This window comes from Rhinopithecus bieti, unplaced genomic scaffold, assembly GCF_001698545.2.
Source record: "Rhinopithecus bieti isolate Rb0 unplaced genomic scaffold, ASM169854v2 scaffold_4101, whole genome shotgun sequence".
NCBI lineage: Eukaryota > Metazoa > Chordata > Mammalia > Primates > Cercopithecidae > Rhinopithecus > Rhinopithecus bieti.
The window spans coordinates 658,494-672,811 of NW_016804458.1; the positions used below are offsets into that span (position 1 = coordinate 658,494).

General features: G+C 37.8%; 1 long non-coding RNA gene across 1 annotated transcript in view; it reads left to right on the plus strand.

Annotated features, from left to right (window-relative positions):
• LOC108527265 (uncharacterized) overlaps positions 1-618 on the plus strand; it is a 10,232-nt gene extending 9,614 nt beyond the window's left edge. Inside the window, exon 3 of the long non-coding RNA XR_001884767.1 lies at positions 240-618. This is a non-coding gene — a long non-coding RNA (uncharacterized LOC108527265). The remainder of the gene's footprint in view (positions 1-239) is intronic.
• The last annotated feature ends 13,700 nt before the right edge of the window (positions 619-14,318 follow it).

Here is a 14,318-nt window from a genome sequence, read left to right on the forward strand (position 1 = left end):
AAAAAATTAAAAAAAAATTAAAAACAGCTCTGAAATTAGTATAAGGCTAATTAGTAGAAGGCTATGTGCATAGAGTGCCCTTTAATAAGCAGTAGTAAAACATTTTAGAATGCTTTGTTTGAAAAATTAAAAAATCCCTCAATGAAGCCTCTTCCAGACATGTGTCATGGGTTTTTTGTTGCTGAATTCTTCCATATTAACAAACTAAGTTGCTCTTCCTTTCATTACTTTGGCCACAGGACAGATGAAATTCACCAAAGTCTCTACCACAGACATCCTCAGATGGTCCTAATAAAAAGAAGAAACCCAAACCAGAACTGGTGGTCCACATTGTGAGAGTTGCTGAATATCATCACAAAGCAATAATTATCCAACAGCATGCTTGGTGGCTCAACATTCTGAAAGGCAAATGTCAAGGGCATATAGTCTCAACCATATTGCTAATGGGAGCTCGTGTTTTTTGTGTTGGGTGGTCTTGTGTTCTGCCTGGTGGTCTTTCTTCTGCCTGCTATGACAGCACTAATGATTTCATGTACACAGTATTCACTTGTCTTCCTGTAGTAGTGCATGACAAGTCATAAAAGACAGACTGCCCAGAAATGACACTGCAGTATTCCAGACATTTTCTCTCTTGGTGGCGACAGTTCCAAATCAAGCTGGCTCAGTGCTAGACAAGTGGTGGTTCAAAACACAGTCTTAGATCTGGAAAATCAAAGTAGGCTCTTCTCACCTCTCGCATCACTGCTGGTAATAAATATTCAACTGCTGGACCACAGATAGCAGATTATGACAGATGACACAGAATAGAATCCAACTCTTTCTTTCTTAACTGTGAAGAACTCATCTTTTGGTTACAGAGATTTCACTACCTTTTAATAAGCATACGTAGGTCATTTTACAGATTTTCTTCCACACTCACTCAGGATTTCTTTCCCAAATTCCCCCAAAGAGTAGCAAGGGAAGCTTCATAGCTGCATAGAATATTAATATAATTTCTGTTCAGAAGATCAAAGTATCACATACTCAAAAATCAATCCAGGCAGTTATCCCAGCTTTAACTGCTGGGATATATTAGAACATTCTTTATCAGAAGCTGACCTACAATTCTGGATAGGGCAATCAGACCAAGAATTTACTCTCCATAGACTTGGGGCCATCAATTAGATTAGGTTTGGGGAATTCAGTGCTCTCCCCATAAACCACCCATCCCAAGTGATCTTCCTGCAAAATCCTACACTCACTACCTCTACCATTCACTGGCCATTTTATTACTTTTGGCCTTTTATTGTGGTTACATTTTCATAATAATTCTTTTGTTAAACGAACATAAATTGAGTCTCTATTAAACCTTTTTAAGACCTAGGAAAAGCTTCTAAAACGGAGTGATACTTGAGCTGGCCATTCTAAGTGCTTCTATCACATCCTTAAGAACCTGCCACGCTATATTGTAATCATTTTGCTTCATTGACTGTTTCTCCTTCTTTATTATAGATTCCCTGAAAACAGATACCAGACATATTTACCTTCTCATACGAGTGCCTAAACACTGTGCCTGGTTCATAGCACAGGGTCGATACATGTTTTAATGAGTAGATTAAACTTGGCCCATTGGAGGGGAGAGAGTGATTACGAGGACAAATAAGATTTAGTTTTATCCCTCAAGGTCTTTCTAAGTTAGCACATGGCTAGGTACAGAGTAGATGCTCAATAAACGCTGGTTGGCTAGTCAATTCTCAGACAGTTATTTTCCTTCAGATAGAAAGACAAGGTTACCAAAATGAATATATACCAGCAAAGCCAGTTATGGTTTTATTTTGAAATATCAATACCTTTCCTCGTTTCACTCAGGACCCCAAGTACTAATGAACAAGAAAGAAACAAAGCATAGGGGTTGCTTATCATACCAAACATAGTATCAGAAGCCAAAACTGAGACACATAGTCTTATACCAGTAGAGGATTTTTTTTTTTTTTTTTTGACAGAGTTTCTCTTCTGTTGGCCAGGCTGGAGTGCAATGGTGCAATCTCAGCTCACTGCAAACTCCTCCTCCTGGGTTCAAGCCATTCTCCTTTCTCATTCTCCTGCCTCAGCCTCCAAGTAACTGGGATTATAGGCATGTGCCACCCACACCTGGTTAATGTTGTATTTTTAGTTGAGATGAGGTTTCTCCATGTTTGTCAAGCTGGTCTTGAACTCCTGACCTGAGGTAATCCGCCCGCCTCAGCCTCCCAAAGTGCTGGGATTACAAGCATGAGCCACCACACCCAGCCCATGAGAGGATATTTTAAAATAGAACCATTCCGGATCAACCAAGGTGTTTGATTCTTAGTACTTTTGGTCTCTAATATGCCTCAAGAATTTCCAGTTAGACCTTGACAATTATATGAGAAAATAAATATAAAAACACTTTAAAACCGTGTAACACACAATGAAAAGATAAGTGCTATAAATAGAACATGTATTTCTGCATTAAAAATACATGGACTAATTTGGTAAGTGCACACATGAAGAAATAGTGATTTGAGACATTCCCTAATTCACTTATACTCTTTTCTTATTAAGTAATTTAAAGCACGGGATCTACTGTAAAGTCAAAACTAAAAAGGACCAGAGAAGAAGAGGAAGTAGGTGACAGAAGAGTAGAATATTGTAAGAGGAAGGGACTTGGTACAGAATTACACAGCCCAATAGAGAAAATTAGAAACTGAGTCAACATCTATTAAACAGACTTTAACTGAGTATCACTGAGTGTCTCTGAGGTCCCAGGCATGAAGCTAAGAGTTGTGAAGTGCATCAAGATGAATAAAATTCAGACTAGTGAAAGAAAGCTTACAGTTTGTGGGTTCGGGTGGTGGGGGGCGGGGGGCTGGGGGAAGGGAAAAAAAGACAAGTATGTATACAAACATATCAGAAGGCAGAAGTAATCATAGCTGGAAGAGAAGTTCAGATAGAGTGCTGTCATAATTTAAAGGAAGAAAACGTCTCTTCATTAAAGGATGCTTCAGGGTAATTTCATAGAAGGGATGTTATGTAAGCTCAGTCTGAGGTAGAAGAAATTCAAGAGCTAGGTAAAGGATGAAGAACACTACATTTGGAATTAACACTATAAGAAAAGCATAGAGGTAGGAAACTTACTAGCTATGTTTAATAAGCATCAGGTACTCCATTTCATCTAAAGTTTAAGGTATGCTTGAGGACATAGTGAGAAATGAGGCTGAAGAGTAGACTGTGGCTAGGTTATAGACAGCAGCCTGGAATACTAAGCCAAAGGATTTGGGCTTTATTCAGCCATCTTTGGGAGCTACTCAAGGTATGATAGGATCATAGCCGTATTTTTGAAGCTTAATCTAGACACAATAAAAGTAAGTTAGGTGAAAAAAGATCGGAAGTGGGAGATAAATTTAGATGTCATTAAAAATGCCAGTATAGAACTTAATAAACATCTTCAAGAAGGAGGTGACTGCTATAATGTTCTGATATTTGCCATGGTCTACTCAGGCTGATGTAACAAAATACCATAAACTGAGTGGTTTACAAACAACATAAATGTATTTCTCACAGGTCTGAAGGCTGAGATGTTCAAAATCAAGGTGCTGTCAGATTTGGTGTCTAGTGAGGCCTGCCTTCTTGTTCATAGATAGTGCCTTCTCACTGTGTCTTCACATGACGGAAGGAACAAGGCAGCTCTCTAGAACCTCTTTTATGAGGGCACTAATCTTGTTCATTAGGACAGAGTCTAATCATTCCCCAGTTAGGCCAACCTTGTACTACCATCACCTTGGGGGTTAATATTTCAACATAGAAATGTTGAGGGGACATGAATACCCAGACCACAGCAATAATATTAAATGTGACAAATACTGCTGTCTTGTATAGTCAATGTAGGAATGAGCCATGAAAGATTAGAAGGGAGGCCGGTATGAATTGGGACTGAGGTGAGGAATGACACCTGAAGGAATTTAGTGTCAGGTATGAACAAACACCATAGGAGCAAGATGCTTGCAATCTTAAGTCATACATAGGGTCTCATGACAGAATTAGGAAGGAGAGAGATGAGACACGATGGCAAAACAGAAGCCTTCAGCAATCATCCCTCCTATGGAAACACAAAATTGAATAACTGTTCACACAAGAAAGCACCTTCATAAGAACCAAAAATCAGGCGAGTGATCATGGTACCTGATTTTAACATCAAAGCAAGGAGACACTGAAGAGAGTAGGCAAGAGTCTTGAATTGCTGACACCACCCCTCCCCTATTCTCCTACAGCAGATGTGTGGCACAGATTGAGAATCTATGTGCTTGCAGGAGGGAGAGTGCAGTGATTGTTGTACTTTGCATTGGAACTCAGTGCTGTCCTGTCACAGAAAGCAACATTGGGCAGAATACAACCAGCACTCATGAAGAATGCATTTAGACCAACCTTAGCCAGAGGGGAATCACCCATCCCAGCAGTGGGAACCTGATTTCTGGCAAGTCCCACCAGTGAGGGCTAAAGTGTGCTGGGGTTTTAAATAGACTTAAAAGGCTGCCTAGGCCACAAGTACTGCAATTCCTGGGCAAGTCCTTGTGCTGTGCTGAGCTTAGAACCAGTGGACTTAGGATGCATGCAGTTCTACTGAGACACCAGCCAAGATGGCTAAGAGTTTTCTTGCATCACCCCTTCCCAACACCGGGCAGAACAGCTTGCAGCTCCAGGAGGAGCTCCTTCCCTCTGCTTAAAGAGAGGAGAGAGGAGAGTAAAGAAGACTTTGCTTTGCAACCTGGATACCACCTCAGCCACACTAGAACATCCAGCAAAGTCTTGAGGCCTCCATTCTAGGCCCTAGCTCCTGGTTGACATCGTTAGACACACCAAGGGCCAAAAGGGAGCCTGTTGCCTTGAAGGGAAGGACCTAGTCCTGGCTGGCTTCATCATCAACACTCCACTTTCAGCAATGGACAAATCATCCAGACAGAAAATCAACAAAGATACACCAGACTTAATCTGCACTATAGACAAAATGGACCTAGTAGATATTTATAGAACATTTCATATTATGACTACAGAATACCTATTCTCCTCAGCACATGGATTATTCTCAAGGATAGATAATATGTTAGTCCACAAAACAACTCTTAAAATTTTTTTTTAAAATTGAAATAATATCAAGTACTTTCTCTGACCACAATAGAATAAAACTAGAAATCAATAACAAGAGGAACTTTGGAAACCATAGAAACACATAGAAATTAAACAATATACTTCTCAGTGGCCAGTAGGTTAATGAAAAAATTAAGAAAGAAATTTTTTAAATTCTTGAAACAAATGAAAATGGAAACACAACATAACAAAATGTATGGGATACAGCGAAAGCAATAATAAGAGGAAAGTTTATAGCAATAAACACATATATCAAAATAGCAGAAAAACTTCAAATAAATAACCTAATGATGCATTGTGAAGAACTTGAAAAGCAAGAGCTAACCAAACTAAAAATTGGGAGAAGAAAAGAAATAATAAAATCAAAGCAGAAATATGTGAAATTGAAATAAAAGCAATACAAAAGATCAATGACACAAAAAGTCATTCTTTTTAAGTCAACATTAACAAACCTTTAGCCAGACTAAGAAAAAAAAGAGAGAAAATTCAAGTAAACAAAATCAGAATTCAAGTAGTGAAAAAGGAGACATTACAACTGACACCACAGAAATCCAAAGGACCATTAGAGACCACTATGAGCAATATATGCCAATAAATTGGAAAACCTAGAAGAGATGGATGAATTCCTAGATACATACAACCTACCAAAATTGAACTGGGAAGAAATTTAAAACCTGAACAGAACAATAACAAGTAACAAGATAGAAGCAGTAATAAAACATCTCCCAGTAAAGAGAAGTTCAGGACCCACTGCTGATTTATGCCAAACATTTAAAGAAGAACTAATACCAATCTTACTCAAACTGTTCCAAAAATTACAGGAGGAGGGAATACTTCCAAACTCATTCTACAAGACCAATATTACCCTGATACGAAAATGTAGAAAAAGACACACCAAAACAAATAAACAAACAACACTATAGGCCATGATCCCTGATGAACATTGATGCAAAAATCATCAACAAAATACTAGCAAACTGAATTCAGCAACACATTAAAATATCATTCATCATGACCAAGTGGGATTTATCCCTGACATGCAAGGATAGTTCAACATATGCAAATCAATCAATGTGTTATATCGTATTGACAGAATGAAGGAAAAACATATCATTTCAATTGATACTGAAAAAACATTTGATAAAATTCAATATCCCTTCGTAATAAAAATTCTCAAAAAATTGGGTATACAAGGAACATACCCCAATAAAATAAAAGCCATATATGACAGACCCATAGCTAGTATCATACTGAATGGAGAAAAATGAAAAGCCTTTTCTCTAAGATCTGGAATGCTACAAAGATGCCCATTGTCACCACTGTTATTCAACATAGTACTTGAAATTCTCACAACAGCTATCAGACAAGAGAAGAAAATAAAGGGCATCCAAATTAAAAAGAAAGAAGTCAAATTATTCTTGTTTGCAGATGATATAATCTTATATTTGGAAACACTTTACTCCACAATAAATCTATTAATATTAGAACTGATAAATTCAGTAAAGTTGCAGAATACAGTATCAACATATGAAAATTGATAGCGTTTCTACATGCCAAACAGTGAACAATCTGAAAAAGAAATCAAGAATGTAATCCCATTTACAATAGCTAAAAATGAGATACCTAGGAGTAAACTTAACCAAAGAAGTGAAAAATCTTTACAATGAAAAGTATGAAACATTGATGCAGGAAGTTGACAAGGGCACAAAAAATTGAAAGATATTTGATGTTCATGGACTAGAAGAATAAATATTGTTAAATTGTTCATTCTACCTAAAGCAGTCTATAGATTCCATGTAATCTCTATCAAAATACCAATGACATTCTTCACAGAAATAGAAAACACAATTCTGAATTTTACACAGGACCATGAAAGACTCAGAACAGCCAAAGCCATCCTGAGCAAAAATAAACAAACTGGATAAATTACGTTACCTGACTTCATATTATACTACAGAGCTACAGTAATCAAAAAAGCATGGTACTGGCATAAAAACAGACACACAGACCAATGGAAAATAATAAAAAACCCAGAAATAATTCATACATCTACAGTGAATTTTCAATAAAGATGCCAAATACAAACAATGGCGAAAGAGCAGGCTCTTCAACAAATTAAGCTGGGAAAACTGGATATCCACATGCAGAAGAATGAACTTGATCCCTATCTCTCACCATCTACAAAAGTAAAATCAAAAATGGATTAAAGACTTAAACCTAAGACCTGAAACTATAAAACTACTACAAGAAATCACTGAGGAAGCTCTTCAGGACATTGATCTGGGGAAAAATTTTCTTGAGTAATATCTCCAAAGTACAGGCAATAAAAGCATAAATGGGTAAATAGGATCACATCAAGTTAAAAAGTTTCTTCAGAGCAAGGGTATAATCAACAAAGTGAAGAGACAACCTACAGAATGGGAGAAAATATTTATAAACTACTCATCTGACAAGGAATTAATAACTAGAATATGTAAAGACCTCAAACAACTCAATAGGAAAAAATGTAACAATGCAATCAAAAAATGAGCAAAACATCTGAATAGACTTTTTGAAAAGAAAACATACAAATGGCAAACAGGTATATGAAAAGGTGCTCAACATCACTGATCGTCAGAGAAATACAAATCAAAACTATGATGAGATATTATTTCACTCAAGTTAAAATGGTTTTTATCCAAAAGACAAGCAATAACAAATACTGGCAAGTATCTGAAGAAAGGGGAACCCTCATACACCAATGGTGGGAATCTAACTTAATAAAACCCCTATGGAGAACAGTGTGGAGGTTCCTTAAAAATAGAACTACCATGTGACCCAGCAATTTCACTACTATTTATGCAAAAGACATGAAATCAGTAAGTCAGAGAGACATCTGTCATCGCATATTTATTGCAGCACTACTCACAATAGCCAAGATTTGGAAGCAATTTAAATGTCCACCAACAGATGAATGGGTAAAGAAAATGTGATATATATATACATACGCGCACACACACACACACACACACACAAAGGAATACTATTCAGCCATTCAAAAGAATGAGATCCTGTCATTTACAACAATATGGATGGAAATGGAGGACATTTTGTTAAGTGAAAAAAGCCAGGTACAGAAAGACAAAATGTGCATGTTCTCACTGATTTGTGGGATCTAAAAATTAAAACGATTGAACTGATGGAGATAAAGAGTATAAGGATGGTTACCAGTCACTGGGAATGGTAGTTAGGGGGTGATATGGTTTGGCTGTGTCCTCATCAAAATCTCATCTTGAATTGTAGTTCCCATAATCCCCATATGTGGTGGGAGGGACCCACTGAGAAGTAAATGAATCATGGGGTCAGTTACCTCCATGCTTTTCTTGTGTTAGTGAGAGAGTTCTCATGAGATCTGACAGTTTTACAAGGGGCTTTTCCCCTTTTGCTTGGCATTTCTCCTTGCTGCCACAATGTGAAGAAGGAGGTGTTTGCTTTCCCATCTGCCATGATTGTAAGTTTCCTGAGGCCTCCCAGCCCTGTGGAACTGTGGGTCAATTAAACCTCTTTCCTCATTAAATTATGCAGTGTCAGGTATTTCTTTATAGCAGCATGAGAATGGACTAATACAGTAAATTGGTACCAGGTAATGGGGTGCTGCTCTAAAGATACCCAAAAATGTGGAAGCAACTTTGGAACTGGCTAATGAGCAGAGGTTGAAACAATTTGTAGGGCTCAGAAGAAGACAGCAAAATGTGGGAAAGTTTAAAACTTCTTAGAGACTTGGAGGGCTCAGAAGACAGGAAGATGTGGAAAAGTTTGGACATTCCTAGGGACTTTTTGAATGGCTTTGACCAAAATGCTGATAGTAATATGGACAAGGAAGTGCAGGCTGAGGTGGTCTCAGATGGAGATGAGGGACTTCTTGGGAACTGGAGTAAAGGTCACACTTGTTACACAAAGAGTGTGTCAGGATTTTGTCCCTGCCCTAGAGATCTGTGGAACTTTGAACTTGAGAGAGATGATTTAGGGTATCTGATGGAAGAAATTTCTAAGCGGCAAAGCATTCAAGAGGAAGCACAGCATAAAAGTTTGAAAAATTTGCAGGCTGACAATGCAGTTGAAAAGAAAACCCCATTTTTCTGGGAAGAAATTGAAGCTGGCAGCAGAAATTTACATAAGTAATGAAAAGCCAAATGCTAATGCCAAGACAATGGGAAAAAATGCCTTCAGGGCATGTCAGAGACCTTGGCAGCAGCCCCTTCCATCATAGGCCTGAAGGCCTAGGAGGGAAAAATGATTTCCTGGGCTGGCTCCAGGGCCCCCCTGCTATATGCAGCCTGGGGACATGGTGCCCTTCATCCTGGGCACTCCAGCCATGCCTAAAAGGGGCCAAGGTACAGCTCAGGCCATGTTCTCAGAGGGTACAAGCCCCAAGCCTTGACAGCGTGAGAAGAGACTAATATAGGGGGTCAGTGGAATAGAGAAGGTTAGTGGCTACAAAAATATAGTTAGATAGAATGAATAAGATCTAATATTTAACAGCACAAAAGGGTGACTACAGTCAACAATAATTATTGTACATTTTAAAATAACTAAAAGAGTAAAATTGAGTATAATTGGACTGTAAAATGAAGAGATGATAAGTGCTTAAGGTGATAAGATATCTCATTTACCCTGATGTAATCACTACACATTGTATGCCTGTATTATACACTTAAGCACATTGTATCTTATATTAGAAGGTAATAAGTTATATTTAATAGATAAAATAGGACAGTCAGAGGGACCACATAGATGGAGTTGGGTTTGAGGCAATTTACCATTTTAAAAAGGAGATCAGAGTAGGCCTGATTGAAAAGGTGTAATTTGAGCAAAGGCTTGAGAAGGAGGACTAGTTATCCTTGCGAGTATTTGAGAAACAAATGCCTCAGATGAAAATGCTAGTCCAAAGGCCTTAAGGTAGAATGTTCTTGCTGTATTGTAGGAAAAAAATGAGACCAATATGGCTAATGAAGTAAATGAGGGAGATAATATTAGAAGATGAGATGAAAGAGTGGGATCATGAAGGGTCTTTTGGCCATTGTAAAGACTGACTTTTTCATTGAGTAGTATGTGAAGTGAGTGGAGGATTCCAGCTCAAAAAGTAACATGATCTGACTTGTATTTTAAGAGCATCACTCTGGTTGCTAAATATGAAATCACAGAGATCATTTTGGAGTCAAGTGTAGTAATCCAAGTGAGGGAAGATAATGTCTTGGCACAAATTAGTAGTAACAGAGTTAGTGAGAAGTGATCTGATTCCAAATCAATTCTGATCCTAGAGCCAACAGGATTTCATGGTGAATAAGACATGGAATGAAAGAAGAGAAGAGTCAAGGATGACTCAATATTGTTAGTCTAAGCAACCGGAATGATAGAGCTGCCAAAAATTTAGGTGGAGATTACAAATGGGGCAGGTTTGGGGAAGGTGATTAGGAGTTCAATTTTATACATATTATGAGCATATGGAAATAATACATAGACATTTGAAATTTAAGAGAGAAAGCTAGTGAGATAAATTTTGGAGTCTAGTATACTCATAATAGTAAAAGTATGAGACTGGATAAGTTCACCAAGGGAATGAATGTGGATAGAGAAGAGAATCCAGATTGTTGCAATATTAATAGTTCTGGAAAAAGAGGAGGAACCAGCAAAAGAGACTGAGTGTAACCAGGAAGGCAAAAGGAGGATCAACTGAGTATGCTGTTCTGGAAGCCAAGGGAGCAGGGGGTATTGAGGAAGAAGGATAATCAACTGTATCAAATGGTGTTGCTATAGCAAATAAAATGGGCACTGAGAATGACCGTTGGATTTATCAGCAAGGTCATCAGTGACTTTGGCCACTGAAGTAGTTTTCACGGAGTCATGAAAGCAAAAAGCTGAATGGAGTAAAATTATGACAGAATGAGAGGGAAAATACTAGAGACAGCAAGCATATACAACTCTTTGGAGAAGTTGTTTTCGTAAAGAGGAGCAGGAAATTATGTGGTAGTAGGAGCGAAAAGTCGAGTAAAAAGTGAATTTTAGAATTTTTTTTGTTGCTTTGTATTATGGACTGAACCGTGTTCCCCAAAATTCATAGGAGGTACATATGGCAACCTAGTACCTAGGAATATGACTGTATTCAGAGATATGGCCTTTAAAGGAGAAATTAAAATGAGGTTGTCAGGGTGGGCATAATTCAATCTGACTGGTATCCTTATTAGAAGAGGAGATTAGGGCATACAGAGATGCACACACAGAGAAGAAAGACTAAAACACAGTGAGAAGACAGCCATCTACAAGCCAAGGAGACAGACCTCAGGGGAAACCGAGCCTGTCAACTCTTTGATCTTGGACTTCTAGCCTTCAGAACTGTAAGTAATGAATTTTTGTTGTTTAAGCCACCCAGTCTCTGACATTTTGCTTTGGCAGTCCAAGCAAACTCACATAGTCTTTTCCTTTTCTTATTTTTTTTTTCAGATAGAAGAAATAAAAGCAAGTGTGTGTGTTTAGGAAAAAAACAGAGGGAAAAAAATATAATTTAGAGGAGAAAGGAGAGAACTAACGGAAAAAATGTTTGTTGAGAAGGAGAAAATGGCTGGGATCTGTCTCTACTATTCATTTTTTTAGAGCTCCTCTTAGCCTGAGGCCTCAGTCAAACTCTAAAATAAATCTTTCCAGATTTTTTAAAACAGATATTGTAGTAGAATCAGTAAACTTAATAATGAAGAAGAAGAGATTCTACCAAATCTAGATTTCTAGAAGACTTGTAGATCCTTTAAGATGAATGGATCAGAAAAGAGAAATTGCTTTTAAGTAAAGGAGAAAGAATCAAGCAGACAGGAAAAAAGAAATGAGATGAATTTCACTTTCTGAATGAGTAGTCTCAATTTGGTAAGACACCTAGAGAGAGATGTTCTTGTGGCTGTTGAAACTGTTGAGAAAATTTAGCAAAATGCAAAGACAGAGATGAAGTAAGTCTACAAGCGAGTTGTTTCTTAAAGATTATATTTTCATAAACAGTTTGCTTACTATGAATAGTTCCTGCTGGCACCACCATCACTGACTTTTCCTAAGAACATGCAGTAGTTATCAAAATAAAGTCATTAAGCTGAAAACAGTGGTTTAATAAATGGAAAGGTGGTCAAGAAGAATTTCCAGGAAAAGGGATGGGGAGACAAAATGGCTATTCAGTCTCAGCATCTTCAAGATGTTTAACTACGGACTTAGGATGGCATATGAGATAAAGGTATCAACACTGGGATTAAAGAGCTGGGGTGAAGAAACACAAATCATCTTACTATCAAATCGCATAGTATTCCTGGAAATTAGAAAATCTACGAAAACTAGTCCCATTGTGTGATGGCAGGAGAATCTTGGCATAATGAAGCTAAGAGACTGGAGTCACAATAAATGTATTTTGAATTGGTTCAGCCTGTCGCAATGAGTTAATACCAAAAGAAGGACTGGCATCCAGGACTCCTGGCTCCTAGCCAGGAATCTACCCACAAAACTATATTTCCCATGTTTTATTTTTTATCTTGAGTTTATTCTCAATGTCTCTTGCGTGCGCCCTCTCCCTCTTTTCTCCTCCCCTCCTGTTTTCTCTCACATTCCATAGATGACCCTTGTCCATGTCCTCCATAAATCACTCTATAATGGTGCCCCTTTGCTGGTCTCTTCTTTAAGTACTCAAAGAAAGAATATGGCAGAGAACCAGGTCTAAACGTTAAGGGAGATAATTGAAGGTCATTCAGCTGAAAATAAATCATATTTATCCATGGCTTTCCTTACCAGAGCATCTGGATTCCGTTAGCCAGCATGGTGTCCTCTGGTTCTGACTGTGGTGGCCGACAGTAACCACATTTCTTGCTAAAAAAGAAAAAAAGTGCCTTTACATCTGTTCCCGAGATGTTTTAAACTCTTCCGTGTACAAAACTGTGCTCTGAAGTTACATCAACACAGACTAAAATTTTACCGTGTTAGGTACTGGTGACTTTGAGTGTGATCCTGGGCATCCTGTCTGTTACTTTCTTTTCTATCAAAATCAATCATAGAATTAGATTAGGAAAGCTAAAGTCAACTAGTTTATCTTACTAACTCCTGCCAGAACTTCACACTTCTAAGCGGGTTTGGATTTATTCTATTGTAAATGTATTTTCTGTTCTTATCTCTATGGATGGATTAAGCTATCAGAGATAGGCAGGTAATCTTTTTTATTTTATTTGTGTGTGTGTGTGTGTGTGTGTGTGTGTGTGTGTTACATTAGCAATAGGAACTCAATATCTAGGTAATCCATAATCTCTCTCAGCCTGCCTGTTAATAAATGCTCCTCTATTATTACCTATTAGCCATCTTTCAAGAAAAGTATTGATTAAAAGGACAAGACAAGAAAAGAAAAAAAATGAGAAATAAACATTTCTTACCACAGACTAATTTATGAAAACTCAAAGTGCATAAATGTTGGGAAAACAGAATTCTGAAGTAATCAGAATCAACAGTAGATTAATTTTGACCTTATCTTAAGATGAATGATATTGCAACTATTTTATTTATTTATTGTATACTTTAAGTTCATATGCACAACGTGCAGGTTTGTTACATATGTATACATGTGCCATGTTGGTGTGCTGCACCCATTAACTCGTCATTTACATTAGGTATCTCTCCTAATGCTATCCCTCCCCGCTTCCCCACCCCAAGACAGGCCCCAGCATGTGATGTTCCCCATCCTGTGTCCAGGTGTTCTCATTGTTCAATTCCTACCACGCGGTGTTTGGTTTTCTGTCCTTGTGATAATTTGCTCAGAATGATGGTTTCCAGCTTCATCCATGTCCCTACAAAGGACATGAACTCATCCTTTTTTATGGCTGCATAGTATTCCATGCTGTATATGTGCCACATTTTCTTAATCCAGTCTATCATTGATGGACATTTGGGTTGGTTCCAAGTCTTTGCTATTGTGAATAGTGCCACAATAAACATATGTGTGCATGTATCTTTATAGCAGCATGATTTATATTCCTTTGGGTGTATACCCAGTAATGGGATGGCTGGGTCAAATGGTATTTCTAGTTCTAGATCCTTGAGCAATCGCCACACTGTCTTCCACAGTGTTTGAACTAGTTTACAGTCCCACCAACGGTGTAAAAGTGTTCCTATTTCTCCACATCCTT